The sequence below is a fragment of the Crocodylus siamensis genome, chromosome 15 (genome assembly GCF_052110815.1).
Source record: "Crocodylus siamensis isolate JL-2025a chromosome 15, ASM5211081v1, whole genome shotgun sequence".
Classification (NCBI taxonomy): domain Eukaryota; kingdom Metazoa; phylum Chordata; order Crocodylia; family Crocodylidae; genus Crocodylus; species Crocodylus siamensis.
In genome coordinates this window covers 4,697,078-4,722,711 of record NC_143409.1, presented here as the reverse complement: position 1 = coordinate 4,722,711, position 25,634 = coordinate 4,697,078, and the positions used below count along the sequence as shown (strand labels likewise).

At 43.6% G+C, this 25,634-nt stretch overlaps 1 long non-coding RNA gene across 1 annotated transcript; it reads left to right on the top strand.

Moving 5' to 3' along the window:
* Window positions 1-805: 805 nt before the first annotated feature.
* LOC149852028 (uncharacterized) lies at window positions 806-25,434 on the top strand. Its single transcript, XR_016439328.1, has 4 exons — window positions 806-2,019; window positions 19,615-19,747; window positions 21,514-21,709; window positions 22,833-25,434. It is a non-coding gene; the product is annotated as an uncharacterized LOC149852028 (long non-coding RNA).
* Window positions 25,435-25,634: the final 200 nt, after the last annotated feature.

Below are 25,634 nucleotides of genomic sequence, written 5' to 3'. Positions count from 1 at the left end.
CAATAAACCTTTCTTACCTTTGTACCCCCGGTCATACTTTAGATCCTGAACCCTCCACTGGCAGCTGGGACAATTGCTTTTAGTAACCAGCTCTCCTGGAGCTGGAGATAGAACAGCACTAACTAAAATGGTGTAACTCACACTAATTAAGTTTTACATCCAATTCTTTCAGGTTTTTTGCGTTAACTCCTTTAGATTGGGATAATAGTGGTTGCTTGGGTGTAAATGTTGCATCTGTCCATGCTCTCCCTTTCTTATTTAGGCAGTTTACCCATAGTTTAACCTGAAATTAAACAACACTAAGCCTGCAGGTTTCTCACAAAAAAAAAAATTCAATCCAATGCACTGAGCTTTGACCATTTTCGAGGTGTGGAGCCCACTATGTTTTGTGCAACTGCTTTCCTTGTATTCTCTTGTTCCTTTTCTGTAAAATGGAGATAAAAATATAGTGCTCTCTGCTTCAAAAAAGGAGTTGTGAGGCTTAAGTGTTTGGTGCTTACACGGAGACAAAAATGCTTTACAGTGTGTTATTTGAGGCAGGGGCCCTCCTTTAATTCTGTGTTTGTACAGCTCCAAGCAAAATGCAAGGGGCTTATCCATAATTTTGAAGCTTTAGGGTATTATTGCAATAAAAATCAATATTTCTCCTACTACTTACAACAATGATAATGATATATGGAGCAATAGAAGATCAGTACCAAAATGGGAAATGCTCTTTATTTTCAAAGGTTTTGTAATCTATTGGTATGCACATGTGTACACACACACACACGATTGTATGCATGCGCATACATGCACAATCAAAACCTGTAACCTGTAAAATTAAACTCATCTAATGACTAGGATTGCTATGCAACAGGTCTCCAAGCTGGTTACCTGGGTTTGTGATATGAATTTAGCTCTATTTAGGTCAGTGAGGATTTGGGGCATTATGAAACTAATGTTTTCTCTCTCTCAGATCCAAAGGGACTTCGCATATTGCTTAATCCCTCCTCTTATAGTGGCTTTTCTTGGAACTGATGCTTCTGAAGAGCAGCTGGCCTTAGTGGACGTTATGTTTATGACAGAGCAACACAGCTGGAATGTGTGAGAGCGGATGAGTTTATATCACACGGAGAAAAAAGTATTGGTATGAAAAGACAACAGAGGCAGCTTGCACATTAAAAACCCAACCAGAAGCAGCCTCAACTTCCCCTTCTGAAAATGGGAACAAGGATACTTGAGCTCAAAGCACTTTGACATCTACTGATGAATGTGCAGTAGAAGATTTAAGTGCTATTGTAATTGATTGCTAGGCACATGAGGGCGGATCTAAAATTCATAAGAACCTGTGGGCTGTGGCTCAGGGAGTGGATCCTCTTACTGTGGTGTGAGCAGCTTAATTTGGTCTAGTTAAACCTGTTCCAAAATAACTACCTACAGCTCCTCGTAGTTGCCTCTAGTTCTGCTCTTAGCTCCTAGCCCTGCCCCTGCTCACCAGGCCGGTAGTGGCAAGTCACAGCTGTACAGGTTGGGGACAGTCAGAGAAGGTTTCTAGACTAAGGGTGTGACTGCTCCAAACTCCGGGCTAGCACTAACACTGATCAACATTTCTGTGGCTCACAGTGTAATGTGTAACAAGGCTCTTCTTTGCTAACATTAACCCCCGGCCCCTCCCCTCAAAACTCTCACTTCTTTTCCTGTACAAAAGGCCAAGAAGAATGTGAATTATAATGGTAGATGAAATACTCCAAATTAAATAAGCTGAACCAACTAGACATTTGAAAGAAAGATACATTCTTAACTAAACCTTTCAGCTATGCCAAAAACACAAATTCCAGAATATATTTGTAATAATAATAATGCTACAGGCCCCAAACATGCCAAATTTCCAGTCCTGTGGCTATAAACTGAATGCAGTGTGCATTTTTCTTTCAGGTTTCATCTCTCTTCTGAAGAGGATATATCGGTGAGGAATAGCCTGAAAGAAGAGATGAGGACCAGAAGGATTGATCAGGGATCATAATTGACATCCAAACAGTGAGTTGCGTTTAGGTTTCTTAACAGGCAGATTTTTAAGTGCGCATCATTTTTAAATTCTTTTTTTAAAGATAATTATATGAAACAAACAGTAGGATACAAGAGGTAATTAATTTAGCCTTTTCTATTGCCAGGAGGGAAAATATGACTAAAGGAAAGGATCTTTGTGGGCGATTTCTTTTACTGGATCGACTGCATGGTTTTGTCTTAAAAGGTTTTAAAGGAACATTTCTATAGCAAAATGAAGATTCCAGAACATAAGTAGTTTGACTGATAGACCAGGTTCAAAATAGAAAGATAATTGTAAGTTATCATTTTTGTGCGAAAATTGACTGCATTGATCATAAGCTATTTGAGCTTAATTTTAAATTTTGCTGATTGATGAATTTTGAGAGAGTAGTTGTTGAGAGAACCTGAGCGATTTCATTATTTTCATAGGATTTTTGTTCAGACGGTTCCCAAACTGATGACACAATGTCATGTCAAGACCAAGTTTCCACCTGTATCACCCCAGACATTTTATAATTTTGGGGAGGGGGCACAGAGTTACAGTCTTAGTGGAAGGCAAAATACAGGATATTAAAAAAATTGCTGAGTCAAGTGGGACTTCTCCAAGATGAGGAGGCTAGCTAAAGATGACCTCATTTGAACCTGATTGGACCAAGTTTCATTCCTCCATGACAGGCCTTGCACTTGTTTTGTCCAGAGGACTTGGAAGGTGGTCCTTCCTGGCAGAGTAAGCATAGTCTGCACAACATAATACCGGAAACAAGGCCAAGAAGCCTCACTTATGGTATTAAAAAGGCAGTTGAGAGAAGACTGGTGTTTTCAACCCCCAGGACTGATCATCTTGGGCAGAGGAAGCCACAGCATTCGTAGCTAAGTCCCTAGAACCAGTCTCTCAAGAAGCGTGCTTGCAAGAAGCACTGTGCCTGTCTCTGCCGGATGCTTTCACTGCAGTTCTCGCTTCTATTCTTTGAGAGACTGTCAGAGCTGAAGAGTTCACAAGCTTCCCGGGTATCTTAACTATCTAATTTTCCCTTTTTGTTTTGCTTTCATCTTTGGTTTTTGTTAGCTGGGAGTTGTCTTCAGTGGCTGAATAAACTAAGACAACTGAAAGAGAATTTACCTGTGTTTAAACAGCCCTAAGTACTGTTTCATGCAACTCCTCACTGGGGTGTGTTCTGAGTCCTAAGTTTACAATGCCCTAAGAAATTTGAGATAAGAACCTGGAATACCTGGCAAATTTCAGTTTATAGAGAGTTTTGCTCAAGTCTGAGGAAGGTGGAAGAAAAGGTTACACACCACACAAAAAACAGATTGAAAGAGGAAACCCTGCAATTGTCTCTGGGGCTGTGGCTCAGACATGAGAGAGAACTTTGATTTCAGTATTAAAATATTTAGTCAGTTCCAAGTTATACATTTGGTTGTCTTGAGGGAAATTCTCTAGTTGGGACTTATAACCAAACAGCCACTTATACCTATTCTAAGGAAAGAATGTTTTTAGTATTACTCTGATTTAGTGCATTTGATGACTTAACACCAATCCCATATTAAGACTAGCATGTTGATTTGACCTGGATTTGATAGATGTGTTGCTTAATTTTTAGTTTATGTTAGTATTACTGGAGTTAATTGCTATGAATTCAATAAAAGGAGTAATTAAGCCTTCCTATGTGGTAGAGACAGTTTCAGACAATGATGGGGCTTCCTAAGGCATGTGCCAGGTCAAGGAGATTCCCTAACTGTAAATGCAGGAGCTATCCTGCTTGGCTTTGCTGCCTGTGAGCATCAGAGGCAGAAAGCTCAGCAAAGCTGCTCTGAGATGCTAAGAGGACACACAGCTGAGCTATTTGGACACAGAGCTTCCTGGAATGGAAGACGTGGGGATCTCTGAACCAGGAAACTATCTGGTGTTGTTTGTTTCAATTGCACTTAAGGGAACGGGACTTTCTGATCATTTGGAAAGGACTAAAGTTGCATCAGAGACTCGCACCATTGATATTTCCTATCCAAATGGAAGCAACCTTTTGAGGCCCCGAAGAAGAGTTAAACACCAGGCCAAATGAGCAACACTACTGCATAACCTCATGGTGGCGGGTGTTGTGAAGCTAAATTCATCAATGTTTCTGAAGCACATACTACAGTGAGGAGTGACCCATGAGGAAATTAATCATTCTGTATTCAGTGCGGGGATTAAATTATGTACAGTAAATCAGACCAAAGGCCACATAGTGACTTATGAGGACAATAAGAAAAAATCAAATAGCTGCTCATTAAGGTCTGTCCATCCTGCACATCAAATGAAAGTAGGGACTTTGGCAGAAACTGTTTTATAATCATGCACTCAAAAGCTCAGGAGAGGCTGAATTACTGTTGTACAGACACTTAATTCAGGGATGTCCTAACTTGCCAGTGCAGGTTATAGTCTTAACTTAAGTGCTTTACTCTCTTTTGTTTTTACTTTTTAATGTAAATAAGTAGTTAAATTACCTAAAAGTGTCTGGTACTTTAAGATATGCTTTTGCGAATACAGTTCCTTGTCTTAGACGCAAAGGCAGCTCTTTAGTTTGAGCAGGAAAAGACACCTTGTACCTTAAAACAATCATCTTACTCCTTGCAGGGAAAAGCTCATAGTTAACATCTTCCTTCAACTCTGCTCATAAAACTCTGGCCATCAGTCAAAGACCAACAAATCTCCTAAAATGAACAGGCGCCCCAAAGAAAACTGAATATCCTCCAAAGCAATTGTATCTATGGAGTGACATCACTACCCAAACATCTTAATCTTGGCTTTTCCAACAACCTTCAGTCAGTTATTAGCAGTAGAGCCAGTACTTGCAAACTTTTTATTATTGCTCCCTTGTGAACATGCTTTTTTAAAACACATACTTAAAGTGGGTAGGTTGAAAAATGAAGTGACTTGGACATATGTCCCACATGGGAGGGCTTTCTTTCGGGTCCTTGCTGTGTCTTTGTCCTTCAGCCAGCTCTGCTGTGCTGCTTAACAGACGGATAAAGAGGAGGCCTGTGGCAAGAAAAGTCTGCCACTCTGGAGCTGCTGGCTTGATGCCTGTGAAGACAGCTTGGTCCACTGGTTCTCTTTCTGGCTCTGCTATTCAGCTTGCTCTGAAATGATGGGCACCTTGGTGCCTCAGTCTCCCTATCTGTAACCCAGGAGTGATAAGAGGGATCTCCATTGGAAGGTACTTTAAGGTCTGCTGATGAACAGTGAGATTCAGAAGCAAAATATTATTAGCATTCTCTATTGGCACTTATACTCTTCTTGGGTGCCTGTATACACCCTGAGTTTTAATCCTCATTAAATTTTAAATAGGTTTATAAACTTTAAACTTGTTAATTTTGGAGCGCTGCATTTGTGTTTACATGCACTAGGGGCCTTTGTACACACCACAAAATTGACCTTTAAAGTGGCTTAAATGCCCTTTTGCACCATTTTAATGGCATTACTGTTTGCAAGTTCAGCAGCGTATTCCACTTTAATGGCATTGCTGTTTGCATGCTCAGTGGTGTGTTCCACTTGAAATGGCTTTGGTATGTAGCAAGATAAAACACCTTTTGAGGATGGGTTTCAATATGGACAAGTGCAAGGTGTTGCACCTGGGGAGGAAGAACCAGCAGCATACCTATGGGCTGGGGACCTTCCTTCTCATCAGCACAGAGGAAGAGAAGGATCTTGGAATCACTATGGATTCCAAGATGAACATGGGCCACCAACGTGGGGATGTGCTCAGGAAGGCTAACCGTACTTTGTCTTGCAGCCATAGATGCATGACAAGCAGGTCAAGGAGGTGATCCTCCCTCTCTGTGACACATTGGTCAGGCCACAGTTGGAGTACTGCATCCAGTTCTGGGTGCCACACTTCAGGAGGGATGTGGACAACATGGAGAGGGTCCAGAGGAGGGCCACCCGCATGATTAGGGGGCAGCAGGGTAGGCCCTATGAGGAGAGGCTATGGGACCTGAACCTGTTCAGCCTCCACAAAAGAAGGCTGAGAGGGGATCTGGTGGCCGCCTATAAACTTGTTAAGGGGGACCAGCAGGCAATGGGAGAGTCCCTGATCGCCCCGAGCACTACCGGGGGTAACCAGGAACAATGGCCATAAGTTGACTGAGAGTAGATTCAGGCTAGATATCAGGAGGTGCTACTTCACTGTCAGGGTGGCCAGGAGCTGGAACCAACTTCCAAGGGAAGTGACATTCACCCCTACTCCGGGGGTCTTCAAAAGGAGGTTAGACAGCCACCTAGCTGGGGTCATTTGACCCCAGCATCCTTTCCTGCCCATGGTAGGGGGTTGGACTAGATGCTCTGCTTAGGTCCCCTTCTGACCCTACCAACTATGAAACTATGAAAGTGCAACGGTGCACAGGGTGCTGGAAGCCAATGTGCTTGGGGCTTGGTAAGCCCTGCACAGCCCAGGGACTGTGGGACCTGGTAGCAGCCTGTACAGGCAGGTTCACTAAAAAAAAAAAAAAAAAAAAGAAAAAAAGTGTTGAGCCAGATCTTTTTTTTCCTCCCCGGAGCCTGCCTGCCTGAGCTGTGTGGGTGCTTCCCTCCATGACTGCGGCATGCCCCTGGGACTGCCTGGGTCAGGTACCAGCAGGTGGGTGCTACCTGGGGAGCCACTGTGCAGCTCAGGGAACACTCATTCCACCAGCGGCTTGCTCCTCCCTGCCACCAAGGAGGTAGGTAAGGATCGAGCCCCCACCCTTGGGTACATGCCATAGGGCTTTAATTCAGTTTAATTCTGCCTAAATTGAAGTGGTGTTTTTAAAAACCCACCATTTCAATTTAGGGAGAACTAAACCAATTTAAACTCCCATGGTGTGTACAAGCAGCCTACGTTTTCAAATGAATTAAGACTTGGAGCGTTGCATCTGTGTTTATACACATTAGATTTTCAAATGAATGAAGCTGGGCCCTGGCCAGCGCCACAGGAGAGTGGGATGGTCCAGCACTACCCACCTGGCTCGGGGGCCCCCCCAATCACCCTGTGCCTTGCCACACAGCTGTGGAAGCAGGAAAAAAACAGAAAAAGCCACATGAGGAAGGAAAAAAGTGGAAGCAATTTGGAAGTGAAAGCGATTTGAAGATGTTGAACTACTAAAAGGTGCAGTGCCATCTGGTGGACAAAGAGGCTCATTACATGTCTTTGAGTGCCTTTGTGTTTGCACACAACGAATTCGTGGATGTGACACTTTAATTTCTGGCAAGTCAAACTAAACTACTCCAAGGAGTTTTAGTTTAATGGACAAGAAAGACCTTTAAATCATCGGGAAATCCTGCTCATGCAAACAGACATGCAGCTGCAGCCCATGAAAGGGCAATAATCGTGGTGTGTACATGAGCCCCTCATGATTCTGGTATATTAGCACCTGATAAGTCTGTAAGTATATGAATTCTCATAGCACCCAATTTCCAGATAAGAAATCTGGGGCATAGGCATAAGGAGTTAATGCAGCTGAGATGGGATTAGAACTTGTGCTCCAGATATTATGTATGGGAATCTTACAACTCTCCCTTCCTGGGTGGTGTTTCTTGAAGGTAGAAGTCTTCTTTGTACATCTCTGCATTACAGTTATATTTTGAATCTGCCATCTCCCTTTCTGAAGTGGTTTTCATTTCACTGCTTTCATTAGAGAACTTTAACCTTTTGAATGATCATGTTCAGCTACATATAGTTTCAAATCCCTACAAAAACAAATGCCCTTGCATTTATACAGTGTAGCAAAATGTACCTTTAAGAAAACTTCACTGTGCCTATTCAACTTTATTGGCTATTAGAAGCCTTATAGTGTGTGGCTTGCATTTTAGAACTCTGATTGCAAGCTTAATGTGGTCAGGAAATATAAAAATACATTTATTTATGTCATCTACTAAAAATCTCAGCCTATTTTACAACTAGTCTAATGCAATCTGTGTTTATGTTGGAGATGAATGATCAGTCTGTAGGTGTCTGTATTTCTAGCCAGGCTGAATGGAATGATTCTGCAGCAGTACTGGGTTTTTTGTTTTTTTTTAAATTTTATTTACTGCATGTGGCAGCTATTTCCTTCCTCCCAGAACCCACTGCATAGCTCCCAAGGGCATTAGCTGTTGGACTGCCATATGATTTTTTTAAACTTTGCATGGTCAATACCTATACCTGATTACAGTTGCAAACTTGGCCTAGCTTAATTTCTCAGACTCATTAAAGGCACTGCCAGCTGACACTTGTGCACACTTTGTTTGGGCTTAGCCTTTTGTATATAATGACTAGTAAAATCATTTCTCCTTGTGCACTTGGGGCAGCAAGAGCATAAGACAGGATGTGAGATACAGTTCTGCCTTTAGCAGCCACTGGCCAAATTGACACTGAATTAAGAAAGAGAAAGGTCAGAGCTGAGACGTTTTCCAGGCAGGCACAGACTTTTAAGGTCCTTATTTTCAAAGGTGCTAGGCAGTCCCGGTTCCTCCCTGAAATCACCTTACGCTCATGTGCTTTGCACCTTTGAAAGAGACTCCCTATGCCTGAAGAAGGGTGACTGTGCCCGCAAGCTTGCCAAGAACTTTTTTCCAACTGCTCCGTTGGTCTAATAAAAGATATCACATCTACTCAAAAAACCTTGCCTGCCTATGTCCTTAGACCAACACGGCTGCAACCAAAAAACCCAGCTCTTAACTTTCACTCATTTTTGACTGCAGAAAAATACTAGAGCAATTCATCTGTTGCAGAGAATTCAGAAAGCCCACAACCGGTCAGAATATATTAGACAGTATGAATTCTGATTTGAAATCTCTGGATTTGTCCTGTGAGTCATGTGTATGTGTTTGAACACCTAACAGTGCTAGTATTGCATGGCACCCCACAGCATTTTAGGGTGAATCACTGCTCTACTGAATCTGCATTATCATCTTTCCAGGATACAACAAATGGGAAGAATAACATTCTTCTCTAGTCAACAGCAATAAAACAACTGAAATAATAAATAGGAGCTGACTAATAGGAATGTTGTATCATGTCTGCTCCTCTGTACAGATCTCAAGAGGGTTTGCTCTTGTTCCAGCCCTCTTTTAGCTCTCTATCTTTATATTGGTATAATCTGGCAACCACATCTCTGCTTTATTCCAAGCGTCTGATCCTAAGTCCACCAGAAGTATTTCCAGTGATTTCAAGAGGCTTTGGACCAGGCCTGTAGGCCACAGGACAATTCTGAAGAAGAAAGCTCTGACACCTTGCAGCGACAGGAAGTAGCTGGTTACTGACTGAAAGCCCTTCATATTAGCAGGTGATTTTCCTGTTGGAAAGTGGTAGGTCAAGGCAACTGGAGTCAAGTGACCCCAGAGAGGTGACTGTCCAGTCTCGTTCTGAAGATTTCCAGGGTAGGTGACTGCACCACCACTGGAGGGAATCTATTTCACAGTCTGGATACCCTGACTGTGAAGGAGTTTTGCCTGGAATTGAGCCCGAAGCGGCCTTCCAGGAGTTTGTATCCATTGGTCCTGGTCTTCCCCAGGGGTGCCCTGCTGAACAGCTGTTCACTGAGTTCTTGATGTACTCCCTGAAGTAGTGGTAAGCAGCTACCAAGTCCCCTCTCAGCCTTCTCTTCTGTAGGCTGAAGAGTCCAAGTCCCTCAGCCTCTCCTTGTATGGCTTGATCATACGGGTGGCTCTTCTCTGGACCCTCTCAAGCTTTTCCACGTCCTTGTTGAAGTGTGGTGCCCAGAACTGGGTGCAGTTCTCCAGCTGTGGTCTCACCAGTGCAGTGTACAGTGGGAATATCACTTCCTTAGTTTTGCATGAGATGCAACAGTTGATGCATACCAGCGTGTTGTTTGCCCTGCTGGCCACAGCATCGCACTGCCGGTTCACAATCATGCAATGGTCGATTGCTATCCCTATGTCCCTTTTGGTCGTGGTGCAAGTTATATTGTTGACACCGAGCCTGTAGGTATGTTGGGGATTGTTTGCCCCCAGATGGGGCACCTTACACTTCTGAGTGTTGAACTTGATCTGGTTCCGGTTCGCCCAGCTCTCCAGCCTGTCCAGCTTTCCCCTTATCTGCAACCTATCTTCTAGCATGGCCACGCTTCCCCATAACATGATGTCATCTGCAAACTTGGCCAGCGTGCTTTTCATCCCCACATCCAAATCATGGATATAGATGTTGAAAAGCACCAGTCCAAGCATGGACCCCTGAGGGACACCACTGTCCCATGGGGCCCCATATTTCCATTTGTTTTCCTTCTGCTCCCTACATACCTAAAGAAGAACTTCTTATTGTCCTTGACTCCCTTGGCTAACTTAAACTCAGTTGCTGCCTCAGCTTTTCTAATCATTTCCCTACAGGTGCGGACCACTGTTGTATAGTCCTCCTTGAGCACTGTCCTTAGCTTCCACTGTGCATACACCTTTTGTTTTCTTTTTCAAGAGGACTGCAATGTCCCTTTTGAGCTGGGGGGTTTGCCAGCCCTTCTGCTACCTTTCCTCTTCATGGGAACGGTCTTCCTTCATGCTTCAAGGATCATGCCCTTGAGGAACAACCACTCTTTGTGCACAGCATTCACCTTCCAACTCTGGTTCCACATTGCCTCCCTTACTAACGCCCTGTGCCTGTTGACATCTGCATTTTTGAAGCCCAGGGCTTCATTTCTGCTACTTAATTTGTCAACCTTGTGGCAGACAATGAACCTGGTGAGCTCATGGTTGCTCAGGCTACCCTCAATGTTCAAGCCAAACACCAGATCATCTCTTTTGGCTAAGACCAAGTCTTGGAGAGCGGTACCTCTGGTTGACCCTTGCACTTCCTGCATCAGAAGGAGCTTCTCGATTTTACTGTTAAGAAGCTACATGACCGAGCTGACCTAGCCTAGTGTTCCTCCCAAGCTATGTCCAGGTAATTAAAGTTGCCCTTGACAACCAAGTCCCTTGCATGCACAGCCTCTGTCAATTCGTGAGAGAACTCCAGATCAAGCTCCTCCCCTTGGTTCGGTGGCCTGTAGTAAACGCTCACAGTTAGGTCCCTCCCACCTGAGTTATGTTGACTCAGGGCTGCAGAGGGAATATTTCTAGAAAGAAGACTCAGAGGAAGACCTGATTGTTTTTGGGAGGGGCTCTGGGAAGAGGCTTGTGTTTAAATTTGTGCTGTTTTATTCTGAGGTTCTTTTCCTAAACAAAATCAACCATTTGGATGAAAAGTAAGTCTTAAACTTCTACAGCTTGTATGGATTTTGCATAGCGCAGGTCAGGGGAGCCAACTACTTCCATCTGGCGGGGCATGCATATAAGTATATTTCTAAAATATATGCCAGTTTACATAATCATCTGTATTATAGCTAATTCATAGTCTGAGACCACTGACCTCCTTGTGCACAAGAATGAGGGCATCTCTTAACCAAAAAGTTAAGAAATACTTTTTAAGTAATTCTTCCTCTTTCTTCTCCCACAGGAGTCCTGCCTGAACTCTATTCAGTTCCATTCTTTTGGTTCAAACCAAAATGTTGCCCACCTTTCCACTGGAGATGAGTTAACTGGTTAAGTTGAAAAGTCTAAGGTGGCCAGTACTTTCAGCTACAGCTCCCATATACCCAGAGGGAATTTTCTTGAGCTTGATTTTTCTAGTAAACAATTAGCCTTCTCACCTGCCCCTGAGTTTCTGTTTCCAGCTGGCATGAGAAGCAGACTAGCCCAACCCGGTGCAATTCTGGTGTGAATCTGCAGTTGCAGGTGGTGGTTAGACTATGTCACACACCTTTTGATAATCTGTATCACAGTGGGAAGAGTACCCACTTTCTAAAAACCAACCCTGCAGTTGGCATAAATTCATGCGTTTGGGGGTTAGAAGAGACTCCCGTGGTCATCTAGTCAGACCTCTTGCCAAGCACAGGTGTGGGACTTCATCTAGTGAGTCTTGAGTAGAGGGGTTGATGGTTTTTTGTCCCTGTTTAATTAATGTGGCAAAGCCCAGTTCCTCATAGGTGAATTGGAGCATGTACTAGAAAGCTGTTCAGATTCAGTGGCATTCACCTTCCTGGCAGACTCACCACAGATGCGGACAGGGGCCATGGAAGCTGATATACCCTTTCATCCTTAGTGCCACTTTTCTCAAGCACATTGGCAACTCAGTCTGGGGGAAGCCTGCACACACAGTTGTCTGTGTTTTTCCTCCATTGTGGATTAAGAGCTTAAGCTTGTTCCCAAGGCCATTGTGGTCAATGGGAATCTTTTCACAAACTTGGGAAAGACAGCGGACTTCAGTCTGAAGGGTGCCCCTTTTCCCAGTGCTGAATTAAACACCCTGATCAATAAGCACCATATATTTTTATTTCTGTGGGCATGAAGGACTCTTGCATACCTTGCCTGGCAAGTGATAGACACTTTGCTATATGGCATTTCTCTGCTTAACTAAAGTGACACATTTGAATACAGCTAACTTTTTGCAGCCCCACTGCTCTTTCAGTATCCATTCACTCATGCTTTCATTTTGCCTATGGTATCCTTGGTCTGTTTTGGGATGAAAACTGAGCTTCTTTAACTAGATAAAACAGGTGTAATTCCCTAAAGCTTGCAGAATGCTGTGGGCTTCTACACCCCCCACCTTTAATTTCCTGGAATGGGTACTGTTGAGAAAATCCAAGAGACACTTTCATTGCTGAGGTGGTCTCAGCAACGAGCCAAGCCCTTTTGGCACAAACACACTTAACCTTCGTTGCTGCTTATTTCACATCCTGTGTAGGTGGACAACAAATACTAATGTAATGCAAATTATTTCCTTTCAGAGTGAAGGAGCCATGATTAAAAACATACCGTCCACAAACTTAGGGGCTGGTCGAACCCCCCCCTGAACTCGGTGCCAGTATGGGTGTTGAGTTTAAGGGCAGTAAGATCACACTCTTATTTCCAAAAAGGCTTTCACAAGCAGCTGGAAGGCTTTTTAAAAGGACAAGGGCTGGTTATAAAATCAGCAGTGGAGGTATGTATCATGCTGTACAGAACGACTGTGATGCTTCCTCCAGGAAAACAGTCACCGAGAAGGGGAAATGCGCACTATACATCTCTGAATAGGAGAATACATTAGGGAGTTAGAAATGTGTCAGAAGAAGGGAGGAGTGGGCCCAGGGGAATCCTACCCTGTCAGTTGAGTTGTTTTTCCTGTGGGTGCATCTTTTACTTCTGCGAGCAATGAAAGTGAATACAGTTAGTATCTGTGATGTGAGCACAGCTCAGCTAGAGATGTGGTATGGGGCAGTGGGTCGTGCATTGTGTAGGGAGGCCATGAAATCTGGGTTTTTGTCCCAGTTTTGTGACCGATGTTGGACAGTTCACTTAGTCTCCCTTGTCCCTTTAGAATAGATGATCCAAACTAAAGGTCATCAACATATGGCCCGTAGAGCTGGGGAGTTGGTAGCATTTCAGTAGGGGGGGGACGAGAGGGGGACTTCAGCAGCTTTCTGACACTGGGGCAATTCACCCAGGCTGCAGGAGGTGCCAGGGTGGTTGCATGGACCAGGTCGGAAGTGCTGGCCTGGCTCTGACCCAAACCAGGCGCTTTTTTCCTGTGTGTTTTGTACAATAATAGGAATCTTTCTTAGTCTGTATGGCATTTTCTACTAACATGTAATATTAGTTTTATGGTTTAGATAGGCCTTAAATCACAAGAAAGGATCATGCTTGGAAGCCCTGCAGTGAGGGAGATGCATAAAATGGCTTGCTGAGTAAAGGCTTTGTCAAAGGACATGCTCTAGATACCATGCCATCATGATTTACTTCTCTGTGTGAATAATCCTCACTAGATGGCAGTACTACATTCTTCTTATTTTTAGACAATATAGAAATACTAGTTTCTGAAATGAAAATCCCATGTGCTATTGAAGTACTGTTTTTTCACTGAGTAATCATATGACAACACTATGTAATAATGTGTATTCACCAACAAATTGTGTCTTAGGAAAAACTCAATCAGTCAGTCACACATCAGCCTTCCTAAATGATCCCCCTGCCACTACAAGCTAAAACTGACAGCTGTAGTGTCTTTTGCTGGGAAAGCAAAAACCTATTGCTAATATAGTGTAGGATATAGTCCTTGGCAATAAGGTACTTTAAAATGTTTCAGAAAAGGACCTAGACATAAGGCTCAGTGTCTTTCCAAATGTGGGTTTTGTCTCAATAGAAGGGCAGGGAAACCAGTTTATTAGTCTATGGGAGATTGTCTGGTTGTGGAAACAGGGATCCTTAATCAGACAAGATTTTAAACTTCTAGAGTGCTGTCTTGTTTATGGGTATTGCAACAGTACTCAGAAGTAGGGCTGTGCAAAGTGGGCCTTATTTGATTCAGATTTGAACTCGGCCTGAATCAGGGACAGTGATTTGATTAGTTGATTTGGATCACTGTCCCTGATTCGATCAGCTGAATCCAAATCTGAAGATTCGATGGTGATTCCGACATAGCTTTAAAAAAAATTTTCTACATACCTTGAGGTAGCAGGCACGGCTTGTGATAGCTGCAATGCTGGGGTGCATGGAGCATCCCACAGGAGTGTTGGGGGGGCCCTCCACATGCTCAGCAGTGAACCTGGAAGTGGACTGGAAGTACATACCTCCAATCTACTTCTGGGTCTGCCAGGGAGCACACTGGGGGCCCCCTTGCGCCTCCCCGACTCAGCAGTCAGCCGCGGGGGGCAGACCTGGAAGAGGGCTGAAAGTGCTTCTGGTTCACTTCCGCGTCTGCTGCCGAGGGTGCTGGGGAGCCCCACGTGCTTCTGTGGGACACTCCATGCGCCCCAGCATTGCAGCATTCACGAGCCCCTGCTAACTAGAGGTATGTAGAAAAAACATTTAAAGCCATGTCTATGCCTGAATCTTTCCAAATCTCTCTGAATTGATTTGGAGGGTTCCAATTCGATTTGGAGAGATTAAAGGGTCCTCTGATTCTATTTGGATTCGGAGATTCGGCCACTGAATTGAGCTGAATCTCTGCCGAATCAAATCAGGGACCGAAGCTTCACACAGCCCTATTTAAGAGCCCTCACAAGGAATCAAGGCTGTATTTTAATACTTGCTGTGCAATTATAGTATGACATGGTATAACTGAACCATGTTCCAGGGATGGTCATGACCCTGGCGGGCCCATAACTCATGCCCCACTCTGCCTCTAAGGTACTCTCTTCTCCGTCTCGCTCACCAGACCTTGATGTAATTATTGGATTGAAGGGGAGGCTGTTTTGAGAGTCCTAGAGCGAGCCTTTCTCTGTCCACTAGCCAATAGGTCCCTCCTGAACACTGTTGGTCTTGCTCTTGCCCTTGAGCTACATGGGTACTCTCCACCTGTCGTTGCCTCAGGGCACTGATAAGCGTTAAGTGCTAGTTATGTGGCTCCATCCACCTCTACACCACGTCCCATGCCTCGCAGGTGTCACTGTACCGTCATTCTCCTGTTGGGGCTTTGGCCTTCTCAGCCTCCACCCCATTTCTGTAGCTGGGCCTTTTAGCCCAGGCCCACTGTATTGGACCTGGCTTCTAGGCACCAGCTCTAGTCTCTGTCCCTCTCAGGCTCTGGGCTCTGCAGCCCTACACCAGGAGGGCTCAAGGCAACCACATCTCACTAGGGCAACAATGGGAACTCCTAAGACTATCCCTCACAGTCCCAACATAAACTGCTGCTCTGAACTATAACCAAGGGATAAGCCCCATAACTATAACACAGACTCTCCCTCCTGCCTCCCCACCCCCTGCCCCAATCAAAGAAGGGGAGACAGCACACTGCCACTTTAAAATGGAGAGCCTTCCTCCACCTCAGGGTAGGCAAACAAACACTCATGGCAGTGCTCACTGGGTACATACATAAACCCCAGCTCTGAGTTATATACCCTATTAGCTCCCCGGGTCTCGCTAGTAATCCCAAGGCAGCTCAGCAGTCCACCAGACACTCCCTTGCAGCTTTCCTAGTCAGGGGCTCCTCCCCTTACAGCTTGCAAGGCTAGACTCCCTGCCCTACCTCTGGCTTGTATTTCTCCCAGGCCCTGCCCCTTTCCAGTCGGGTGACTCTACAGTGTTGGCTGCAGGTGCCCTCAATTTAGAGTCACTGCCTAGTCTTTACTGCAGCCCACCGGGAGCAGTGCCTACTGTCCCCTGCACAGCTCCAGCCCACAGTCCTACTGCGGAGCAGCTAGCACTGCAATAGTTTTCCTACCACGAATGTCCTATTTCGCATCTGCAAAGCACGTAACTCTGCAGTAAGCAGAGCAATTGTAAGCAATGGTTGGTGTTTTCCTGGGCCAGCTCTCCTTCACCTTTCTCCCTTGCAATTTATCCCTGCTTGGGGCTCTCCCTTAACATACCAGAGAGTCCCAGGCTCTCTGTTACACAAGGCTTTCTTAATCATGCATAAACCTGCCTTTCCTTTCTCTGAACCCTTGTGAGAATTCATGGCCTCAAATTATGCCAGCCAATAGGTGGTTTTAATGGTTTTTAAGGCAAGGTACATCTGGATATGCACTACTTGAATTAGCTGTGGCTGGTTAACAGATTATCTATTTGACACATAGAAAATGGAGTTATTTACTTCCTAATGCACCCACAGATATTATGGTTATTTATTCTGAGTTCTGCTGCTGAAGTTCTTATAGTTCTTTATTGTTAATGAAGTCAAGTATGTGGTGGGAGCCACTTTTCCTGATATGGCTGCCTCTTAGTATTTGGATCTGTTGAAGTCAGCACTAAATAAATCATTATGCATGTGTCTTCTTTCAGAAGCACAGGCATTTAGTCAGTCATTCCATTAGAGAGGTTTATTTACACGTGTCATCTCTTAGGACAGGCATTGAAGTCTTGGCTGATGGCAGTTGTCAAGATGATAGTCTGAACATCAATCCCATATCCTAAGGGATGATCCCTGGAAGAGAAATAAAGCTTTATATAACAGGAGGGAGGACAGTCTAACTGGCCCTGACATGAACAGTGCATTCATCTGGGGCTGGTTATAGTGTAGGCCAAGGTAGGAGTCAGTCAAAGAACAGACTGCAATTAACTGTCTATAAGACTAAGATGAAAACCAGGCTCCATAAAAGTCAGCAAGTGTCTTTGAGAGGGGCAGCAGGGATTGTTGTGTGAGGGAGAACAGGGGTTGCTTTGCAAAAGAGGGCTATATCTCTGGGCCTCTGGAAAGCAAATGCTGTCATGTATTTGCCGAGGTTTTCAGGGTCCAGTCTTCTGAAATTCAAACATGTACAGTCTGACTAAATCAATGGGACTTCTTTCCAAGGACTATGGGGTGGCATTTTTCAAAGACATTTAAATGTCTGAAGATGCAGTTGGCCCCTTCCATTATTTGGTTGATTAAACCAATGGGAATTATATCCCATTAAACTAATGAGAATAACCTATGTACCTAGCCTGCTTAGGAACTTCAGAAAATCTCACTGTGAGCCTATCTGCATCTTTAGGCACATGAATGCCCAGGAAAATCTGGTTCTCTGAGCCTAATGTACTGAAATAATGAAAAGCCCTATTTGCATCCCTGAGTAAGGATTTCATGACTATTAGGCCCCCTCTACACATTATATTTATGCCACAATTTGCATGATGTATACTACAGAACATATAACGTTTACATAACATGGAAAGTATAATGTAGATAATTTTTATAGTTCATCTGTATGGTACCTTAAATCGAAGGTCCAGAGCTGTACCACCTGACTGCCAGCCCCAGCCCTGGCCCTATACCTATGGGTACCCAGCTTTCCACTTGCTGATACAGGGGGAGCTTTGGATTGTGATCCTGGACTCCCCAGGAACTTGCAAGTAGAAAAAGTGTGATTGGGATCTGATCCCCAATCCCAAAATTGATTGGGATGCGATTGCTGGGATCAGGGGATCAGATTTCATGATGACTTTAAATGAACGCGTGCCAAGGGCCTCAGAAACAATGTTCATAAAAACTAAAGGGACAAATATAATACTTCATATAATTAAGCTTTGCAAAATACATTTCAGAAATGTAGAAATGCTTAATTATTTTTGCCAATGATATCTCATTCTAAATAAATACTACTTTCGATCAGAAAAGTATCGCACAGTCCTAAGCATCAGATTATTGAGTTCTGTTAAGATAGTGTACTTCTAGAATCACTGGGGATTTTTTTTCCTTTTAAAAAGCATTATATACTACTAGGGTGTAGGTTATATACTACTAAGAATTTGGGGGCTGGACTAGATGACCTCTGGAGGTCCCTTCCAACTCTAATTTTCTATTTTTTATGATTCTAAGATGGTGGTAAGAATATTTCATAGATTTCATAGACATTAGGTTTGGAAGGGACCGGAAGATCGTCGAGTCCAGCCCCCTGCCCAAAGGGCAGGAAGTCAGCTGGGGTCATAGGATCCCAGCAAGATAAGCATCCAATTTTACTCTTGAAGGTGTTCAATGTAGGTGCTTGAACCACCTCTGATGGCAGGCTGTTCCAGACCTTGGGGGCTCGGACAGTAAAGAAATTCTTCCTTACGTCCAGCCTGAAACAGTCTTGCAATAGTTTATGACCGTTTGACCTTGTCATCCCTTGGGGCGCTCTGGTGAACAGATGTTCCCCCAGATCCTGGTGATCACACCTGATAAACTTATAGGTGGCCATCAGATCACCCCTGAGCCTACGCTTTTTCAGGTTAAAAAGCCCCATGGCTCTCAGCCTGTTGTCGTAAGGTCTGTTTTCCTGACCTCTGATCATGCGTGTGGCTCTTCTCTGGACTCTCTCAAGCTTCTCCACATCATTTTTGAATCGTGAAGCCCAAAACTGGGCGTAGTATTCCAGCTGCGGCCTCACCAAGGCTGAGCACAAGGGGTGAATGATGTCCTGGGATTTGCTTGAGAAACATCTATGGATGCAAGCCAGTGTTTGGTCGCTTTACTAGCTGCAACATCACATTGCAGGCTCATGTTCATCTCCTGCCCTTGATAATTATTAAGTACAATTAATATATTAATGAAACTTCCTTTAATTAAGGGGTTTTAACTAGTCCTGTCAACACTTATCTAGTCCCATTGTGATAACAGGATCATTAAAGTGTGTCATGATGCCCACATGTGCAAATGGTTACAAGAGTGGAGATTTAGATGTCTTCAGCAATCCCCCGCAGTTGAGGATGACTGTCTTCCATGATTGTCTTATATATGTCTCCAAATATGGCTGATGAGGCCTATCTGGAATCGACAGACTCTACTGCAACTTGGACATGTGGGGTTAGTGGGCTGGATTCTTGATTCTGTCTGCGATGTCCTGTTTCTCCCACTCCTGCTTTTCCATCTCCCATTGTTTTCTTGAGGTTTCAACTACTGAGATCCCTGCAACAGACTCTTCCTCCATGTGGGGCAGTACTGGGTGATAGTGTCCCATGAGTTGACATCAATGTTGCAATTTTTTAAGTTGGCCTTAAGGACGTCCCTGAAGTGCTTTTTCTGCCCCGCTTGAGCATATGCTTTGGCTGAGCCAGGAGAATAAAACTTGCTTTGGAAGTCTGAAATTGGACAACGAGATGACATGGACTGCCCAATGATGTTGATGTTGGATGATTATCACTTCTATACTCATGGTATTTGCTTGCAGGAGGACGCTAACATTGGTGCATCTCTCTTCCCACTGGATTTGGAGGATCTTCTGCAAGCAGTGTTGATGGTATTTCTCCAACAACTTCAGGTGTCTCCTGTAAGTTGTTCATGTCTCAGCTCTGTACAGCAAGGTGGGTATCATGACTGCTTGATAAACCATTAGGTTGGTTTCAGATCTGATGTCGCATTCTTTGAACACCCATTTCTTCAGGTGTCCAAAGTCTGCACTTGCACATTTAAGGCGATGTTAGATTTTTTTTGTTTATGTTAACCTTCGGTGAGAGATGGCTTCTGAGGTACAGAAAATACTCAGTGTTCTCCAGAGTCTTACCAAAGCTGGGGGTTGTTCATTAGGAACTTGTTGGTATTGGATCTTACTCTTGTTGGTAGAGGACCTCACTCTTCTGAATGAGAAGAGGGCCACTCGCATGATTAGTGGCCTCCATGGAAGACCCTACGACGGGAGGTTGAGAGATCTGAATCTGCAGCCTTTACAAAAGAGGGCTGGGGGGTGACTTTGTAGCCGCCTGTAAGTTTATCAGGGGAGGACAGCAGGAAATTGGTGATGCACTGTTTACCAGAGCACCCCAGGGCGTAACTAGGAATAATGTGTGCAAACTAGTGGGGAGTAGATTCAGGTTGAACATTAGGAAGAAATTTTTTACAGTAAGCATGGCCAGTCTGGAATGGGCTTCTGAAAGAGGTGGTACTATCACCTAACTTGGAGGTCTTCAAGAGGAGGCTTGACAATCACCTGGCTGGGGTCGTCTGACCTTGGTCCTTTTTCCAGCCAGGGACAGGGGGTTGGACATGATGATCCATTGGGTCCCTTCCAACTCTAATCTATGAATCTCTGTTAAGCGTCAGTCCCATTTTCTTGTCTGCCTCAGTAAAGACATTGACAATTGCCTGAAGGCCTGCTTCCAAGTGAGCACATGCTACAGCATCATCAGTGTACTGGTGCTCAGTGGTTGAGGTCAAGGTGGTCTTGGTTTTGGTTTGGAGTTGGCTGAGGTTAGACAGATGTAATAAGGAACTGGCTCACTTGTCACTGGCATGCAGCTAGCTCTGGGGGTGGTAGGGTCAGTCGTTTAGCAGCACCCGGCAGAACAAGACAACAGAGGTGCAGTCATACGTGTGTTTAGCTTCCCATTCCATCCTCCAAACATGAAAAGATGTCAGCCCAAATAATTCAAAACTGTTTGGATATTCCTGAAAACAAAACAGCCCATAATGCACATCCACCCAGAATTTTTGTTTAAGAAGGTAAATATAGTATAGGTAATACAGGGACCCAATGTTATAAAAATGGAGGCCTCATGCATTTTAACTCTGAATAAAAAGATCTCTCTGGACAATACATTTTTTTAAAAGTGTTTCTGTTTGCAAGGATTCCCATGCAGCTTGACTGAACAGTAACCCAGGTCTCTTTGGTTACTTTGCCTTGTCTTGCCACAGTAATGTTGCCTGAACTGCACTGGCTTGGGAAAGCGGCTATATGGGAGAGCGGGGGAACAAGGCTCCTTTTGTAACTAATAACTTCCTTTAATTGGTAATTTTGCTGCCTGCTACTTATAAATGTCAATAAAGGTCAAAATATTTAGAAGCAGAATCATTTTAGTGGTGTTCCCTGCCTCATTGCGCAAGCTGCTTTTATGGACCACACACGTGCATATGTAAAGATGGTTAAAGATTTCAGTGTCCTAATCTTCTCCCCAAATTCTTATATAAACTGGCCCACAAGGGGAGAGAGCGGCTTTAGTCAACAGTCGGAAGGATGTGAACCAATCCTACGGGGTGAGCATTCCACACAGTTTGCGAGACCACCATAGGCACGGGGGTCTAATTAGACAAGTGCCTGGCCAGATGGTGTGTTCATCTATTTTTTTTATTCAAGGAAACAGAGTCACACATCTGATCCACGTGCAAAATGACTCAAGGAGATGGAGAGAGAAACTGCTCGGTAACATTAAATACAAACCAAACTTTAATATGAGAGTGCAGTGTATTGGGCTAAGTTCTGCTTTGGTGTCACGCCTGAGTGTCTCCACGTGACAGATGAACAGATGGAGCGCTTTGTTTCGAGTCTTCAGGTAAAATTAATATGTGAAAATGATTTCTGAGCCGAGACCCATTTTTCATGAACTTTAATTGCCTCTCTCCTATGTATGGGTCAGGTTCTCCCCCATTGAGATGAATAGGGGTTGCAACATAGTGAGGAGAACAGAACAGGTTTAAAGAATGCAGTCAGTGTATTCTCAGGTAGGGTCTTGATCCTGCATCGGTATTTCACAGACGCACTCTTTGGAGTATATACCAAGGGCTCAGGTCTTTTGGGTTTTGTGGTTTAAAAACTCCAGAAATTAGATTTTTGCATTGCCCTTTTATACGGCAGCCTCTTGGGAGTATTTTTTTTTTCAGAAAGAAACACAGCCCTCCACCAACCCAAGGCAGAATAAAAGAATCTAGCATGTGTCTGCCAGATGGGAGGGGTAAAAGGCTCTGCATAGCCTTGTCCCCTCAGAAAGCAGTAAGGCCCAGATATTTTTGTGGAAGCAAGAGGCCCCCCAGCAGGTCCAGGAATCGGAGTCCATGGAGCTCTCTTCATTGCCTTGCTCTGGTCAGGGGAGGAGCCATCTGTGGAGTTTTGTCTGATCTTCTGCTTGGCCAGGTGAAGAGTGACCAGCTTGCCAGCCAGGTAGAGCAGGGAGTGGGAGAACAACTCTCCTCTTATCTTGCTTGGCCTAGGATGGAATCAGAGTCAGCAGGAAGGTTGCAGATGATATGCTACCACTTCCCGTCTCCAGCTGGTGTCACCAAACCAGGTGGCTTTGTGGATGAACAACCTGGCACCTGAAAACTGCCTAAAATGAACAACATAATGCTGACAAAATGTACCCACATTCATGCTGCTGCGTAGCTTTGCACTGGATCTGTCCACCCTGGGCAGGGATCACTAGTATTAGAAGTAAAAATTCCATATATTCTTGTGTGTAAATAGTGCCAGCCAAGTTAGGTCTCCTGTTCATAATATGCTTTTTCTGCATTTGCATGCTCCATTGCTTGATGTGTGCTATCAGTTAACATGCTGCTGGATTTAATTATATTTGTGTCATAAAAATATCAAAAAATGGAAATCACATGAGTCAGTCCTGCTAAACTGGAAGCTAGCTTTCTTGCTTGCTCTGTTTCTGACACCTTTTTTTTCCCCTACAGATTTTTGGAAGGGGCTGTGAACAGCAGTATTGCCAAACCCAACTGAAAATACTCAGAAATCAAGAGAGTCTGACTCCTCCCCACCTAGATCAAGAGTAGCTCAAATCTCAGGAGGCTTAAAAAAAAAGTTGGGTTGTATTTGCCTTTCTGTTGCACTTGCCTCAGGTTTTCAAACTTTTTTTTCTGCAACCACAAGGGCTGAAAACATATTTTTAAAAGTGAAATCTGAAATTCTTAGGTAATCACTGGATCTCAGATTCTGGGACTTTAAGAAAAACACCAAATACCACAGGATGCATCACTGCAGCACAATATCTTATGACTCTGGACAAGGACATCAGAACTGTTTGACAGTTCAGGGTTTTTCACCTGTATTCTGGAAGTCCATATATACAGCTCATGGTGTTCTCCAGATTGGAGAATCTGCAATGACCAGAGATCAGTTTTTGAAAAAATTGTCATTTTAAATATTTAAATGAGTAATGAAATCCTTGTAGGATCCCCTGCATTTTTCAGTTTCATATTAAGTTTAGTTTGCTTGTGTTCATGTGTTCAAATTTCTGAGCATGGCAGAATTTTGGATTGAAAAAGAATAATTATCGTGGAGGAGTTCTTAGGGAGAAGATGGAAGTCTTGGCAGTTATATAGGTGGATTTGGGATTTTTGCCAGCTGGGAAAGTGAGGGAGGGTTTGTAAGAAAAGCACAGTGGCTATTTATTAAAATAATCATCAGTGAAATAGTTAACAAGGTTGACCATTAGATTTGGATGCCATTGACCTGAATGAGGAAATGTACACCTCTTGGAGCTATTATTTCAGGCTGTCTGCAAACTCGGCAATCATTGCTGTATTGTTTTGCATGTGATTCACCTTTTAGGAAGGTTTTCTTTGCAACAAAGAGGTCTAGCATTTAGATAAACTTGGATTTAGAAGCACACTTCTGTGGTAAGGAATGGATCTACTTCAAATTTCTATGGCCATCAGATTAAAGAACCTGCTTTTAAGGAAATCTTATTGCATTGCTTCTTATGTGCTTGCTATATAAGCTAATGCTTTGCATTGGAGAGCTCTGGGGAATAGTGTAAACTGATAGTGTTAAAACTAAATACTGAGATTTCAGTCCTCAGTGGTTGTTAGTCTCATTGGTTTCTAGATTCATAGTGAACCTGAGTCTTCAACCAACCAAGTTTTTGTGTGCATGCATGTTTCTGACAGCCATATTTATAAAAGTTAAGCGTGTGTGTGTGTTTCCAAATAACGTATGTTACAATTTCCATTTCTTGTTATGTGACAGTCAAGGTTCTCAACACTGGTGTTAAGTATCACGTGAAACTGAACAAGAAAAATGCAGCTTTGCATCAGATAGTCAGGGATAGTTTATTTCCAGTGACAGTTTTGCTTGGGCAAACCACCCAACCTGCTAGCTCAGTTCCTTTCAACCAACAGATTTATCGGGTGCAAATTACTTGAGGAGGAGCAAAGGAGAGCGGTGACTTATTTCTTACATCTCAATCGTATTTCCACCTATGTTTCCTCAGGGGGAGGAAGGTAAGAGGGTGGCAGAAGACAGGGGAAAAGAGATGCAGAAAGATGAAGAGGGGAGAGAGAAAAAGGAGAGAAGGGAAAAGGAACCTACATTTGAAAGTTCAGTTCACTGTGCAGTAGGAACTGTTACAAAAGTTTGTATAAAATCAGTGTTTGTCTGTCTGTAGCTTGTGTGTGTATATGTGCGTGCACTTGTATAAAGATGTCATGAAGATCACTATCTAGTGCCATGCAAAAATAACAGCGATTGTTGTATTGCTTGTAAGTTTGTAGATTCAGTAAAATTATTATTAGGCATTGTGTATGGTGCCATGTGCACAACTAAGAGGCCTATAGCAGAGTTTAAGTGGAGAATAAAAGAAATGAAGAAGGAGGGAAAGTATTGAAGAGGATGAAGTCCTCTGCACATCCATGGGGAATCACTAGCATCCAGTATCAGTTACCCAACTGTCTGTCCATCTGCCTTTCCCTGTAGGAGGGTTTAGATGAACAGCAGCAAAGAGGCAAAAATACTGCTGTCTATCTGACTAGCAGACGGGAATCCCACTAATAATAGTATGAGTTCTCCCCTCTGCCTTGTCTGAACTGATCCTCATGTCTTGCAGTAAGTTATTGTTTTGCTTCGGCTGTGGAAATACTTGTGATCACTCCTTAGGAATTCTTTCCACAATTCCTTTCCTTTCTAATTCACATGAACTGTAAATCACCACTGTCAATTATATAACACTCCACATTGGCCGTGCTGTTTAGCTCTTCCATAACACTGAACAGTGACAGCTACAGTCAACCAGCAAATGGTGCTGCACATTTTCCTATACAGTTTACCAGCACTGAGCGCATGATTTAGATTCCTAGACTCCAAAGTACTCCAGTGGGTCTCCTTTAATATTGCATTATATTACTCCTGATGCATAGTCGATTCTACTGGTTCCAGTTACTTTAGCAATGATAAATGTCAGAAATGGTATGAGAAGTTTATAAATTTTAAGTGCTTTGCAGGCAACTGTTACTCTGAGAAATTTTCATACTCTTCATTACTGGCAAAGTGTAAAGGTCATGGAGAAATGGCTTCCAGAGGCTTAGTTAATAAACTCTGAAATAAAGTAAATTGCATGAATTGTTTATGACTATGTAAGATATTAGTGTCAGTATTTTCCTCTCTGTGCTAAACAATTCTGCACAGTTACCATTTAAAAGGGTTACAAGAATTTAACCAAAAAACTTGCAACTCAGCTTTTCTCAATATGACATTTTCAG